The sequence below is a fragment of the Leptinotarsa decemlineata genome, unplaced genomic scaffold (genome assembly GCF_025532065.1).
Source record: "Leptinotarsa decemlineata unplaced genomic scaffold, Ldec_3_MD MMD2_tig00026354_RagTag_RagTag, whole genome shotgun sequence".
Taxonomy (NCBI): Eukaryota; Metazoa; Arthropoda; class Insecta; order Coleoptera; family Chrysomelidae; genus Leptinotarsa; species Leptinotarsa decemlineata.
In genome coordinates this window covers 5,553,972-5,567,051 of record NW_027412702.1, presented here as the reverse complement: position 1 = coordinate 5,567,051, position 13,080 = coordinate 5,553,972, and the positions used below count along the sequence as shown (strand labels likewise).

The 13,080-nt window shown below is 34.9% G+C and overlaps 1 protein-coding gene across 3 annotated transcripts in view; it reads right to left on the bottom strand.

Annotated features, from left to right (window-relative positions):
* The window catches only part of LOC111509201 (serine protease gd), a 47,393-nt gene extending 38,226 nt beyond the window's left edge, over positions 1-9,167 (bottom strand). The window contains exon 1 of one of the 3 annotated variants that reach the window (XM_023164897.2): positions 9,019-9,167. The gene's annotated coding sequence lies outside the window, so the exon portion shown is untranslated. Of the gene's footprint in view, positions 1-8,691; positions 8,872-9,018 lie in introns of those variants that run through there. The other 2 variants (XM_074184591.1, XM_023164896.2) reach the window with 2 other exon arrangements.
* Between the last annotated feature and the right edge of the window lie 3,913 nt (positions 9,168-13,080).

Sequence of the window (13,080 nt, the reverse complement as noted above, 5' to 3'; positions counted from 1 at the left end):
GTTCAAAACAAAACATTATTCCGTAAACATGAAAAAACAAAACATGAAAATTCCGTACTAAATAAAAATGAACCTACGGAGATGCAGTACTGGAGCTCATAACATTCGTTCAGTTCAATGACAATTTTTCACTGGGCTGCATACATACACCTGTAAAAGTTGAATGTATGGAGTGGATTTTTGGAAATTGTGTTGAACATCCATTTTTACTTCTTGACAATTCAACATGAGATATGTACTTGAATTAACCACAAAAGCCATTGACTCATATTAAACAATTATCATGAACAAAGACCCTATATATAATGAACGGGAACTGATTTCCCAACAGTTCCAAAGCAAAAGCAAACATATTTTTATTGAGATGAACTATTTTTACATGTCTACATTTCATGAGTACCTCTACCTTAAGGGTAGAGTAGCAAAGTAACTTCTACTTCAGACATGCGCCCCCTCATGCCCTCGCCGAAAGGAGGCGGTGAGGAAGGCCCTCACGATATTAGTGGGTTGACGCTCACCCAGAAACATAGACTTCATTTAAAACAACTGGATAATGTACCTCCTGCCGCCAAGGCTTGAGCACACCATTACATGGTTTTGATATTCAGGTCGTTCAAATGGTTACATAGCTGTCGATGTGTTGTTTGGCTAGATACTCCTGAAAAAAATTTATGAAAAAACAGGACAGATTGTATACCGAGTTCCTCCACATTACACACAAAATGTGCGCGGTTATTCAAATAACACGTTTCCAGGACGCCGGTAAGGACTTGAGGGTGCAGTTGAGTAGTTCCCTCAGCACTCGATTTAAGATAATGTCCATAGCAGTGAACCTAACACATTGGAAGATCAGAATGTACGATAATGGTTTCAAGATAATCTGTATCATGTATGTATATTACGGGCAACGATGTGAGCCTTTAATTAACTAATAAAGTAAGTATTGAAGTTAAATCGAATCGATTTTTGTAGTTTTCATATCATTGGTATTTCAAAGCCCATTTTCTCTAAGAGAGTGTATTGCTCTTTAAGATTAGGCATACATGTACATGTACATTGAAATATGGGGGATGGCTCCTCCGTTGGAGATATGAAGATTCTGCCATGAGTTTGTCTCCTTTAGAAAAAAAAAAAACTGGACATGTGTGTGTGTGTGTGTGTGTGTGTGTGTGTGTGTGTGTGTGTGTGATGAGTTCGTTCAAATGGCGTTGGTATAACCAATTTGCCAGTCTATTTTTACATGTAAAATTTCTAAAATATTTTGATATTTTATAGATTTATAATACATTCATATTAATTTCTAAAGGTTAGTATTTTGTTAGTACTAATGAGTTGTTTTTCTTTTTTTTATTTTTCTCTTACTATTTCATTCATTTTGCAATATTTGTTTTCATTTTCGTTTTTTTAACTTTTTTTTTATTTTTTTCATTAATTTCTTGTTTCATGTGATTTATCTAAGAATTTTAATATATACACATTTTTCTCTTCCCGTTTTGATGTCCTTTTTTTTAATTCTTTTTAATTTTTCCATTCTTTTTTTTCCTTCTTTCTGTTTTTCTTATACTCATCTTACAATATACGAATGGATTTACATTCGTTTGGGACGTGACAGAACGCGACTTATGAGCTAGCTGGTAGTCCTGTTAGTTTTATTCTACAATATACAGAGAATACATACTCACTGAAAAGTAAAATTATAATTGTAAATTAACTTTTTTGATATTTTCGAATAGAATTTTGAAAAGATTTGTATTTTTTCTATTGATTAGAAATTCTTGCAATCTTTCTGAAAGAATTCCGATTTTCAATTGAGGAATATCATTGACTTTATGTCGATGATGGTCACTATCTTGCACTGGTGAGTGGCTAATAAGCCCGAAACCGGCCTGCAAGTGTGCCCGTTCCATAATTGAAGGTCGACTCTCTCAGTTGTATTGCCAATTGCATATGCAGGAAATTTTCTGTGAAGATTCCTGCACTGACGCCTGTCGGATATAATCCAACGCCCTTCGTGGTATTAGCCAGGGGAGTAGTTGTTTTCTGATAGGCGTTAGTCCATTAAACCTACTGTGTAGGTATATAGAGACTGGCTTGAACGTTTGAAGTTCCATTTCCTTTAGATTTCTTCCAATCTTATTGGGAATATCATATTTTCACTTTTCAGTATTTCGTATAGGTTATCAATATGTTCTTTATCTTCGATACATTCTAGAATTAGATTTTCGGCTAATCCTATTCTGAATTTATATTCTGGGTACATTACGTGTCTAGTTCGCATTCTGCAGATTGATCTGATGAAGTTTCTGTTAATTTCATATCTGTACCACGAAGACTTTTGCGGATTCTCCTGAATTATCCTATATCTCTGACCAGAAGTTGATCCAGAGTATAATTCCTGCCAGTGATATAACATTTCTTCCCTGAACACTTTCGTTAGATCCGTGTATGGTATTTTGATATTAGAAATATTTTCACCACCTGCTTTCTTCGCCATTTTATCCACAATTTCATTTCCCTCAATTCCTGCATGACCCTCAATCCATACAATTTCCAGAGTTTTGTTACTTTCTAGATTTCTTCATTCAAACCAATTTTATTCAAAAGAATGTGTGAAGGATTGCTGTCTATTTGTAAAATTCTGAATTTATCTACAGCACTTTTGCTATCTGTAAATATCATGAAATCCATTTTATCATTTCCTTTGATATATTCAAGGTCTTTTTGGATAGCTACGATTTCCAAAGTATATATCGATGCCTTATCAGATAGTCTAAAAGTTTCTGAATATTTATTATTGGAATGGTAAAATGCACAAGTACATTTATCATCTATTATTGAGCCATCTGTATAGATATATTCTCTATTAGCCCATTTATTGGACATTCGTTCTTTGAAGGTATTTTGGATTTATGATGCACTGTTTAGAACCTTTGGTGTAGTAATGAATATTACTGGAGTTTTTTTCCAACACCAAATCGTTATTTTTAACACATCGACACGTGTTTCGATCACCAAGTGATCATCTTCTAAGAGGAAGATTAAAACTGGTTTTAATCTTTTTAATCTTCCTTAATCTTCCTCTTTGAAGATGATCACTTGGTGATCGAAACACGTGTCGTGGTGTTAAAAATAACGATTTGGTGTTGGGAAAAAACTCCAGTAATATTTATATTTTGAATTGTTGAGTGAGGTAGTTCCGTTGAAGTGAGGTAGTTTGTACTTATGGAATAATTGTAATTTTGTAGTTTGCCCTGGAATAAGGGAAGTATTTCATTGGAATATATTATATCTGCAAAACTAGAAGCCTTGGTATAACTATTGCATATAAGTGGCAAAACTTTCTTACGCCAATATTTATTGGTCAGTACCAAAATGCTCAAATCATGTAATTTGAATAATAAATCACTTTTCTTGGCGTATAATTTAGTGATGAATTTGTGGCTGAGTAGTTGTCTACGCAGATGTAATGGTGGTTCTACTGCTTCCGATTCAAGGGCTAAGCATAATCTCAGGCTTCTATTTTTTATGTTCTCAACTTTTTTCAAATCAGTTTTTGATGCATTACCGTAAAGAATACTCCCGTGATACAAAATGGACCTTATCATGGTTTTATAAAATGTTGAAGAAGTATTCGGATCAGCCCCCCATTTATTTTTACAAAATGCTTTTATAATGTTCAAACTTGTTTCAGCTCTTACTGTAATAGTTTGTATAGGTTCTTTCCAACTTAATTTCTTATCTATACAATTCCTAAATATCTTACTGAACTTTTGTATGGTAAAATATATGGTCCTATTGGTACTGTTGGATCTTGCTGAAAACGGCTTCCGGAAAAGGAGCACGCTGCTGATTTTTCATGTGAAACTTGCATTCCGAAATCTTTAATGTATTCTCCAACTATATTCATGTTTAAGTAGAGTTCTTGTAAACATTGCTCTATATTTTTTCCTTCGCTGTAGAAACAGAAGTCATCCGCAAATTGAATGAGCTTGGTTGATATGGACAGAGAATGGTATATATCTGCAGTGTAGATGATGAATAGTAAAGGGCTCAAAATACTGCCTTATGGTAATCCTACTTAAGTATAGCGAGGTCCTAATATGTTTTCATTAATTTTAATATATATTTATCTGTCTAGATAGAGATTCAATATATTTTTTGTAATAATGTGAGGAAAATCCATTTGTTCCATCTTGCCTTTTAAAATATCCATATTCACATTATCGTTTGCCCCTTGTATATTCAAAAATAATACTGATATGGAATTTCCTTTGGTAAATGCTAAGTTTGCGTCTATTATCAGATTTGCAACTGCTTCTTGAGTACATCTTTTTTTCCTGAAGCCAGCAAATTCATTATGCGGAATGAGTTTGTTCGATTCTAACCACCTTTCAATTCTGTTTTTTATAAGTCCTTCATATGTTTTCATGACGCATGAAGCAATAGTGATTAGTCTATAAGAGTCGACTTGATTCTCGGGATTTTTTGGTTTGAGTATAGGTACTACTATATACTCGTGTCATTCCTGAGGGATTTCTATTTGCCCACTCCATATTCTATTAAAACTAGATAGTAATTTCTGTTTCATTTTAATTGGCAGTTCCGCAATCATGGAGTAATGAATGTTATCCTTTCCTGGAGCTGTATTGTTGTGTTGACGAAGAGCTATATTGAGTTCCATGAGAGTGAATGGTTTCTGTATTTCGTTGTTTATATGGCTTTCATCAAATCCTATCAAGGGATTCCCCCAGACTGGTGCAATTTTGTTATGAAAAACTTCTATCCACCCTTCTTCGAATATTGAATTTATATTACTTTGTTTCCGGTTTTTGAACCTATTAACTTTATTCCATATTTCTTTCATGTTTCCAGTTTTTGCCGAAAAGTATATTTACCCACCTTGTGATGCCTTCTGGTACATTTTCGACGGGCCACCTTGTAATCATTCGTTACAACCGTTTATTACTGTATACGTTTTGTTACAAGTATAATTTTGCTGTAGTGTTCAATTAATATAAATACATCAGATGAAAATAAAGAGTGTTTCTGGTTTTGAAAACTGACGGATGAGTTCAATTTAAATTCTGACAGTGAAGAGTTCTGGACTATTAATTATTGAATATTAATGTTTTATAAGTGCATGGTTCACTGATTCAATAAGTTTTAGTAATCAATCAGTAGAATAAATAAAGACCTATTGAATAAAATCTTAAAATTCACGAGTCTCAACATATATTGCTGATTCATGATCAATATTTCTATTACCGCTTCAATGGATTCCCACATATAGCGGTCTTTGAATACGTCGTAAATGTACTTGAAAAATAATGTAAGTGAGAGGTATTTTATTCTGCTGATTTATTAACCTTCCTCTGTAAATAATGTTGGATCCGACTAGAGAGATGGATTCCTGATATTGAATGTAATGACACAACACTACTGTTTCTATCTAATATAAACGAATCAATTCTTCAATCATTTTTTTTACAGTGTAAACTCTCTTTCTTCTAATGTGAAAAAAGGTTACGAATGTAAAACGAACTATATTTTGGGTTACTCGAACTAAGTGGTGAGGGATGGTGGATAAAACATATGCCCAATATTGGGTATAGAGTGTATTGACCCAACAAATGATCAGATAAGGCAAACTGAAAACTAATGGTGACTACAGGCTCATTGCCCAAAATCATACTTTCAGATTTCACACTCGCATGCATATAACCTGTGACTAAATTTAAATTAGCAGTAAAGGTAATGTTTTCTTCTTCTGCTCCCACTCAAGACAGTTTATTGGAAATGTGAGACAGAGTAGGTATGTTTCTTGGTTTTTGATACACAGAAATACAGATGTAGGAGTATAAGTAGAAGGCCTAAAGATTATGGTTCAACTGGTATTCTTATGTACAGGAGTACATAGTAGTCTACCTTTGAAATGTCAATAAAAATATTCTCTAACAGTCAAGATGCGTTGGGAGCTCTTGGCTCCTACTGAGCAACGTCTTAATTTGCAGCAAATTGCCAAGAACGACTCTCCTCGATAGGAAGACTTAACAGATTGTCTTTGTTCTGAATTCCTGGCCTGGCCTGGAAGGCAATGAGGCTGCTGACTCACTTGCAAAGGGGAGGGTGCGACAAGCAGCTTCATCGGATCAGAACCTGCCATTGGCACCGCTTTAGGCTTTGCCAAACAAAGATTGAACAGCTGGATGGTAATAAGATTCATGGACTTCTGGCAGAATCTTCCAGGATTGGTTCACTATAAGGCGTTTATTCACCCTTCGAAGATTGATACCAAACAGTTGTTGGACTACAGTAGGGATGCACTACGATGTCTAACAGGCCTTCTCACAGGTCACTGTCATTTGAATCATCATATGCAGAGACCCGGACTGTCGGGAGGCAGTGTGTGTCGCCTCTGTTTGGAAAATGATAAAACAGCAGATCACATACTTTGTGGCTGCCCCGCTGGGGACTGAATCAGGTTTATAGAGTTCGGCAGAGCCGTACTTCCACAATCTGACCTGACCTACTAGTTAACAACCCACTTCATCCAAATCAGCATGCATATACATCAAGAAGGTCTACTGATTCGGCGCTTCACCATGTGGTTGGCAGAATCGAAAGATTATTGGACAACAAAGAATCCACCCAGGGTATATTCATAGATATCGAGGGAACGTTTGATAAAACAACCTTCCCAACAATTACCCAGCAAAACTACACTCCAGGAATTTACCTCTGGTAGTAGGAGAATGGATATTCACGATGCTCTCTAGTAGAGCAATAAGTATCAATGTTGAAGATATCACAGTGAGAGGACTGGACATAAGGGGATGTCTACAGGTAGGGGTCGTATCACCCCTTCTTTGGAACATAGTTCTGGATACTCTAATCAATGACCTCAACAATAATGGATTCTACACAATTGCATATGCAGATGACATAGTTATCATGCAGACGGGCAAATTTGTGAACACACCGTTCGATATAGCGCAGGATGGGCTTAAATCAATAGAAACATGGTGTAAGGAACACTCACTGTCGATCAATCCCAAGAAGATTGAGATGGTCCTTTTCACCAGGAAAAGAAGCTTATCGGGCTTAAAACCTCCCGAAATCTTCAAAAGCAAACTAAACTTTTCTGAAGAGGTGAAATACCTTGGTATTATCCTCGACAAGAAGCTAACATGGAACTGTCACCTACAGAGTAGAGCAAAAAGAACATATGTAAATTATGAGCAATGTCAGAGGACAATGGGACGCGCATGGTGTCTTTCACCTTTGGATCAACACTGCAATAATAAGACCTATGTTAACGTACGGAGCCATTGCATGAGGACCGAAAATTCTACAAACAATAGTCATCCAAAAAGTATATCAAATACAGCGATTGGCTTGTTTAAACATGATAGGAGCCATGACAACAACACTAACGAGGGCAATGGAATTGATTACTGGTCTGACCCCTCTGAGCTTATGGCTCAGCCCATTTCTACAAAATATAAATAAAACAGAACACAGAGTCATATTTGTTTGAAGTTGATTGACAATGTTTCACGATGAATTTCACTAGTTCGGACTTCCATTGTCTATTATATAAAATGATTTGAAATCCCTGAAAGAAATAAAAAAGAAGAATTGAAAATGAATAGCTGAAAATAACAATTATATTAACCAAAATAAACCTGAAATGAAATAATAGTGAAATATTTGTTTCAGGGATTCCAAATCATTTTATATAATAGACAATGGAAGTCCGAACTAGTGAAACAGAGTCATATGCTACAAATGCAATACGCATATATACAGACGGCTCAAAAACCGAAGAATGCTCAGGATCTGGAGTGTACTTCAGATCGCTAAGCCTAAGGAATGAGTGGGAAATGGGAAAAAATACCAGCGTGGTTCAAACAGAACCGGCTGGTATATCAATCGCCAGAAAAAAATAATCAGGAAAGGAATTTCTGGCAAAAACACAACAATCTGCACTGATAGCAGACAAGCCCTATCAGCCTTGAATAGACAACGTATTACCTCAGGGCTAGTACTAGAATACCACCAAGATTTAGCCAAAGCCTTGGTAGATAATAACATTATCCTGAGGTGGTAAAGGTAATCGCATTGCCGACTCTTCAGCCAAGGAAACGGCTGGACTGATAAATTTATGGCCCAGTGGCACCTTCGGCCTGATGACTTTGACAACTGCGGAACTAGCCAAACGTCACACCCATGCTCAATCCCTAAAGATATGGGATGAAATCAAAGGATGCAATCTTGTCAAGATCACCCTGGGCGACCCTGGTAAGCTGTCGCCGACCAGGAAAAATCTACGCTTAACAGTAGGAGTACTGATTCCTGGGACAGTTCTTCTGTCTATCTTCTTATTCTGCAAATTTTGTCATCGTAGAATTCTGAAATCAATGTATCAATTCAAAAAAATAGTACCTCTGTGTTACAGAATTCATCATAATTCATTACCTGTTGAAATCATATACGGTATAGTATTTATTTTTCTATTACTTCAACTGAGGGTTATTCAAACTTTGGAATTTATTCATTTTAAAAATTAAAATTGATAATATAATATCAAGTTTATTCTATTTTCTCCTTCTGCAATTCACTTATATTATTAAGAACATTTTCAGAAAACTAAATTACTAATAACTTTATAGGAAAATATTAGGAAAGTACCTGCTGTAGATTATTTAATCCTCTTCCGGAATTTTCAATTCACAACCCCACTATGATTCATAAATCAAACACCTCACAGTCAGTGTGACAAAAAAATAACTACAATTGAAGTGCAGATCTATTCATTCGTGTATAACTCTATGTACTAAAATAACTTTATGTACTGAAATAATTATCGATATTTGCTGCGCGTCGTTTTACAATGAACTAGTAGATGCTGATGAAAATCATTCAAATTATAGACGATTAAAATTGCAGCATCATCCGCAACGAATATAATCAACATCTAGCCTAGCGGTGACATTCTTATGATCTTTGAGTACTTACCTGTCACAAAATGGAAACAATGCGGCCACGGCCCACTTGTTTGGGGATCCTCGCAATTACTCACAGCGCTGGAAAAATATATACTCATAGTTTTTTCATTCGAATGTTTTATTCAGCGATCCGGATTTCCGAGAAATCCTTCAAACAATTCACACCTACTAACCAGAGGCGGATAATTGTGTTGATATTGGGGAATCACTCGAAGAAAAAAAATCAGGGGAATTTGGTGTTGTGTGAACAATTTTGCATGCATTTAACCTAGCATATTTCTGATAACATTTTTCAACAAAAATATCCATCTATTCATGTCGCCATATAATTTTAATCACAGCGCCCAATTACAAAAATCCTAAAACTGCAACAAAGTTTCTGGTCGTGATAAAGAACGCGTCTAGGATGAAAATTTCATTAGTGAAAATTGCCAAATTATTATTATGGATAACTATAGACCAGCAATTACAGAAATCAAAGAGTGAGAACTGCATATCAACATATTTATAGATAATGATAATAACGGTCAACAAAATCGCAACAAATATCTCACGCTTCTGGGACGTGTCTATTATACACTACACACGTCTCACTACTGATCATTTGGTTTTTATATTTGTTTCGTCTTTTTCTTACACCTAGTGGTCATTGAATTTGTGTTAAACTTTGAATTTAAATAACCCTTTCGTTCATTCTATAAGATAGAAATTGAAAATTTTTTGTTTTATGTACCTACTCAATTTGTCACTAAGTTTAAGGAATACCAATATTGATGCTACCATGTTTTAGAAGTAGCAAAAATAAGACCAATAAACGTAATCACACCATGAATCTCTGCACTGACACTTGTCAGATATAATTCAACGCCCTTCGTGGTATTAGCCAGGGGAGTAGTTGTTTTCTGATAGGTGTCAGTCCATTAACCTACAGTGTAGGGAGTTGAGACTGGCCTGAACGAACTGTTCCTTTAGATGATTTTCTTTACTGTTGTCATGTCCAAGATATGATATTTTGGATTTAAAAACGCTACATTTGCTTAAAGATGATTAAAGTGCCGCATTTTGTAAGCGTGAAAGAACTGTTTTTGAACGATAAAGATGTTCTTCTCTATAGTCCGTTCATAATTTGTCGATAGCACAAAATGAGGTCGTAAAACTCGTAAAATCATAGGCGGAGGCTCCTGAGGTGTTTATTCATTAAATATAAAGCTTCAGTTTATATTCGAAACTTGCTTCGAAAGGGTGAAGTTGTTACGAACGAAAATAATTTTTGGTTTAGTACATTTTTTAATCGCATTTAATTTACGGCTCGTTGGTGTTTCGGCGTCTACGGCAGTAATTAACGTCTCTAATATTTATTTTGCGAATTTTGTGCAGTGCGTGAGTAACTTTTTTTCATATTCCTACAAACATATACGTACCTTTCGTTCCTGCTTGTTTTGTTTGATTGCTTGCGATGGCTTCGTCATCATCATCAACATCATCAAGTTTTACACGGTACTGTTGCGTACAGTCAGTAAGTCTGTCTATTCACCAAGAGAGAAGACTATTGTTTTGAACGTTCACGATGCTCTGGTTTCTCAGAATCCCACAAACACTGTTCAGAACATAATCAAGAGTTGTGCCAACATGACGGGCGTAGGGGAGTCAACAATATATAGGTTCCTATCAGAAAGAAAAAAAAAAGGTATAGCTAACTCAAATACAAACGAATACTTAAAGAGGGGGAGAAAACCTATTGAAATTGATGAATTTGCCAAAAATGGTATTCGAAGGAAAATTCACGAATTTTTTTACAAAAAAGAAATACCCAACTTAAACAAAATTTTACAAGAAGTTAGAGACGACCCGGATTTGCCTCATGTCGGACGAACCAAATTGTGGCAAGTTTTAAAAGAATTAAATTTCCGGTGGGAGAAATCAGACCGAAAATCACTTTTGATTGACCGGGAAGAGATAATATGTTGGAGAAGAAAGTATCTAAGATCTATACGAAAATTTCGGGCTGAAGGAAGGCCAATTTACTATCAGGACGAAACGTGGGTAAACGCAGGTCATACTCTCACAAAAATTTGGACAGATAAAAATATATCAAGCTCCAGGCAAGCCTTTATGGAAGGTTGGTCTACTGGTATTTCCCCACCCTCTGGTAAAGGCAGTAGATTAATAGTTTCTCACATTGGCAGTGAAAAAGGATTTGCTAAGCATGGTTTGTTGGAATTTGAATCCAAAAGCATAAAAGACTATCACGAGGAGATGACAGCTGACGTTTTCGAAGAGTATTTTGAGCAGATGATTGAACATATACCACCAAACTCAATTATAGTATTAGATAATGCACTTTATCATTCACGACTAGTTGAAAGACTTCCAACGACTGCGTGGAAGAAACAAGATATCATTGACTGGCTGCGGAATAAGTCCCTGCCTTACGAAGATGGAATGGTTAAAGCAGAACTTTCAAAAATTGCCCGGCAACACAAATCTAAGTTCAAGAAATACGTAGTTGACAAAATGGCGGAAAGACGAAACATCACAGTTCTTAGACTTCCACCCTACCACTGCGAATTAAATCCAATTGAACTCATTTGGGCACAAATGAAAAGCTATGTGGCTAGAAAAAATACGTCATATAAAATACAAGCTGTACGTGAATTGTTATATGAGTCTTTACAACATATTACAGAACAAATCGTAGTTTATATCATTTAAAAATAGGTATTAATTAAATAAATGTATCTTTTACAAATTGCAAGTAACTTATTATTTTTGAATAAAATAAAGAATTTTTTTTAAAATAAAAATACAGTTTACAGTACCTACAGTTTAAGAATATTAATATATTTATTTATTTAAAGTAACTAATGTTTTAATCATATACTCTACGACACTGGTCACTCATTTCCACTCAAAATACCTACATAATCGGATTAAAAGTTTTATAGCTGTATTGTATTTCTTCAGATACAAGGTGGGTTAGTCGAAAACATCTTAAACTGCCAGTTTTAATTTGGTTTTTGTTATTATATCATATTAGCTGTCATCTCTGTATTTCAGTTCTCTAATGAGGGTCAAACTTGCAGTGAGCTATCAACAAATTATGAACGGACTATAGAATGGTAGATTTTATTTTCAGTAAAACAATTTGAACCCTAATATTGACGAACATAGTTTTTAATTGACCCAAAAGAGAATTGTTCGATTCAATTTCAATGTGAACATAAAATATTTTATGTAAAATATAATGGAAAATAGTTAGACAGATAATTTACAATGGAGATAATAAGATACTGAACAGTATGTTTTATTTTCAGTTGAGACTGTTCGAAAATTAATAGATTTAGAATTCGGCTCATTTACTGAATGGCCAGTTACTGCTTGTCTTAATCATCCAGAGGAGTGGCTTAATCTTTTTCCTACTCTTCTAGCAGCAGTTGGAAATCCTGTTAGTCTTGTTGAGGAGTAAAAAATAATTGTTCAGTTGTTGTATATTTCAACACCTCGACACGTGCATTTCATTAGTTCGGACTTCCATTGTCTAGTATGATATTAATTGATTTGAAAACCCTAAAAGAATCTGTAAAAAAATTAAAAATAAGAAGGTAACTTGAAAAAATTACAATTATATTAAGCAGAAGAAATGAAATAAAATACAACTAACAACCCAAAAAATAACTTGTATTTTTTTGCTTGTGTTTTTTTGCTAAATATAATTGTTATTTTTTCAGCTAACCTTTTTATTTTTCATTTTTTACAGATTTTTTCAGGGTTTTCAAATCAATTTATATCATACTAGACAATGAAGAAAAACTGAACTGAAGAAGAAAAACACTATATCAGGCAGGCGTTGCTGATTAATTTCACTGAACGAATCAGCCAGATTGCAGTTCAGAAAGCAGTTCTCATTGCAAAAATTGCTCGTCTTGATTATCCCGAGGAGTGGCCTGATCTTTTTCCTACACTTCTATCAGTAGTTGGAAATCCTGTTAATCTTATTCAACAAAGGACGTTGTTAACGTTACACCATGTCGTTGAAGCACTTTCGTCCAATAGGTCGGCTCTTGACCTTGTT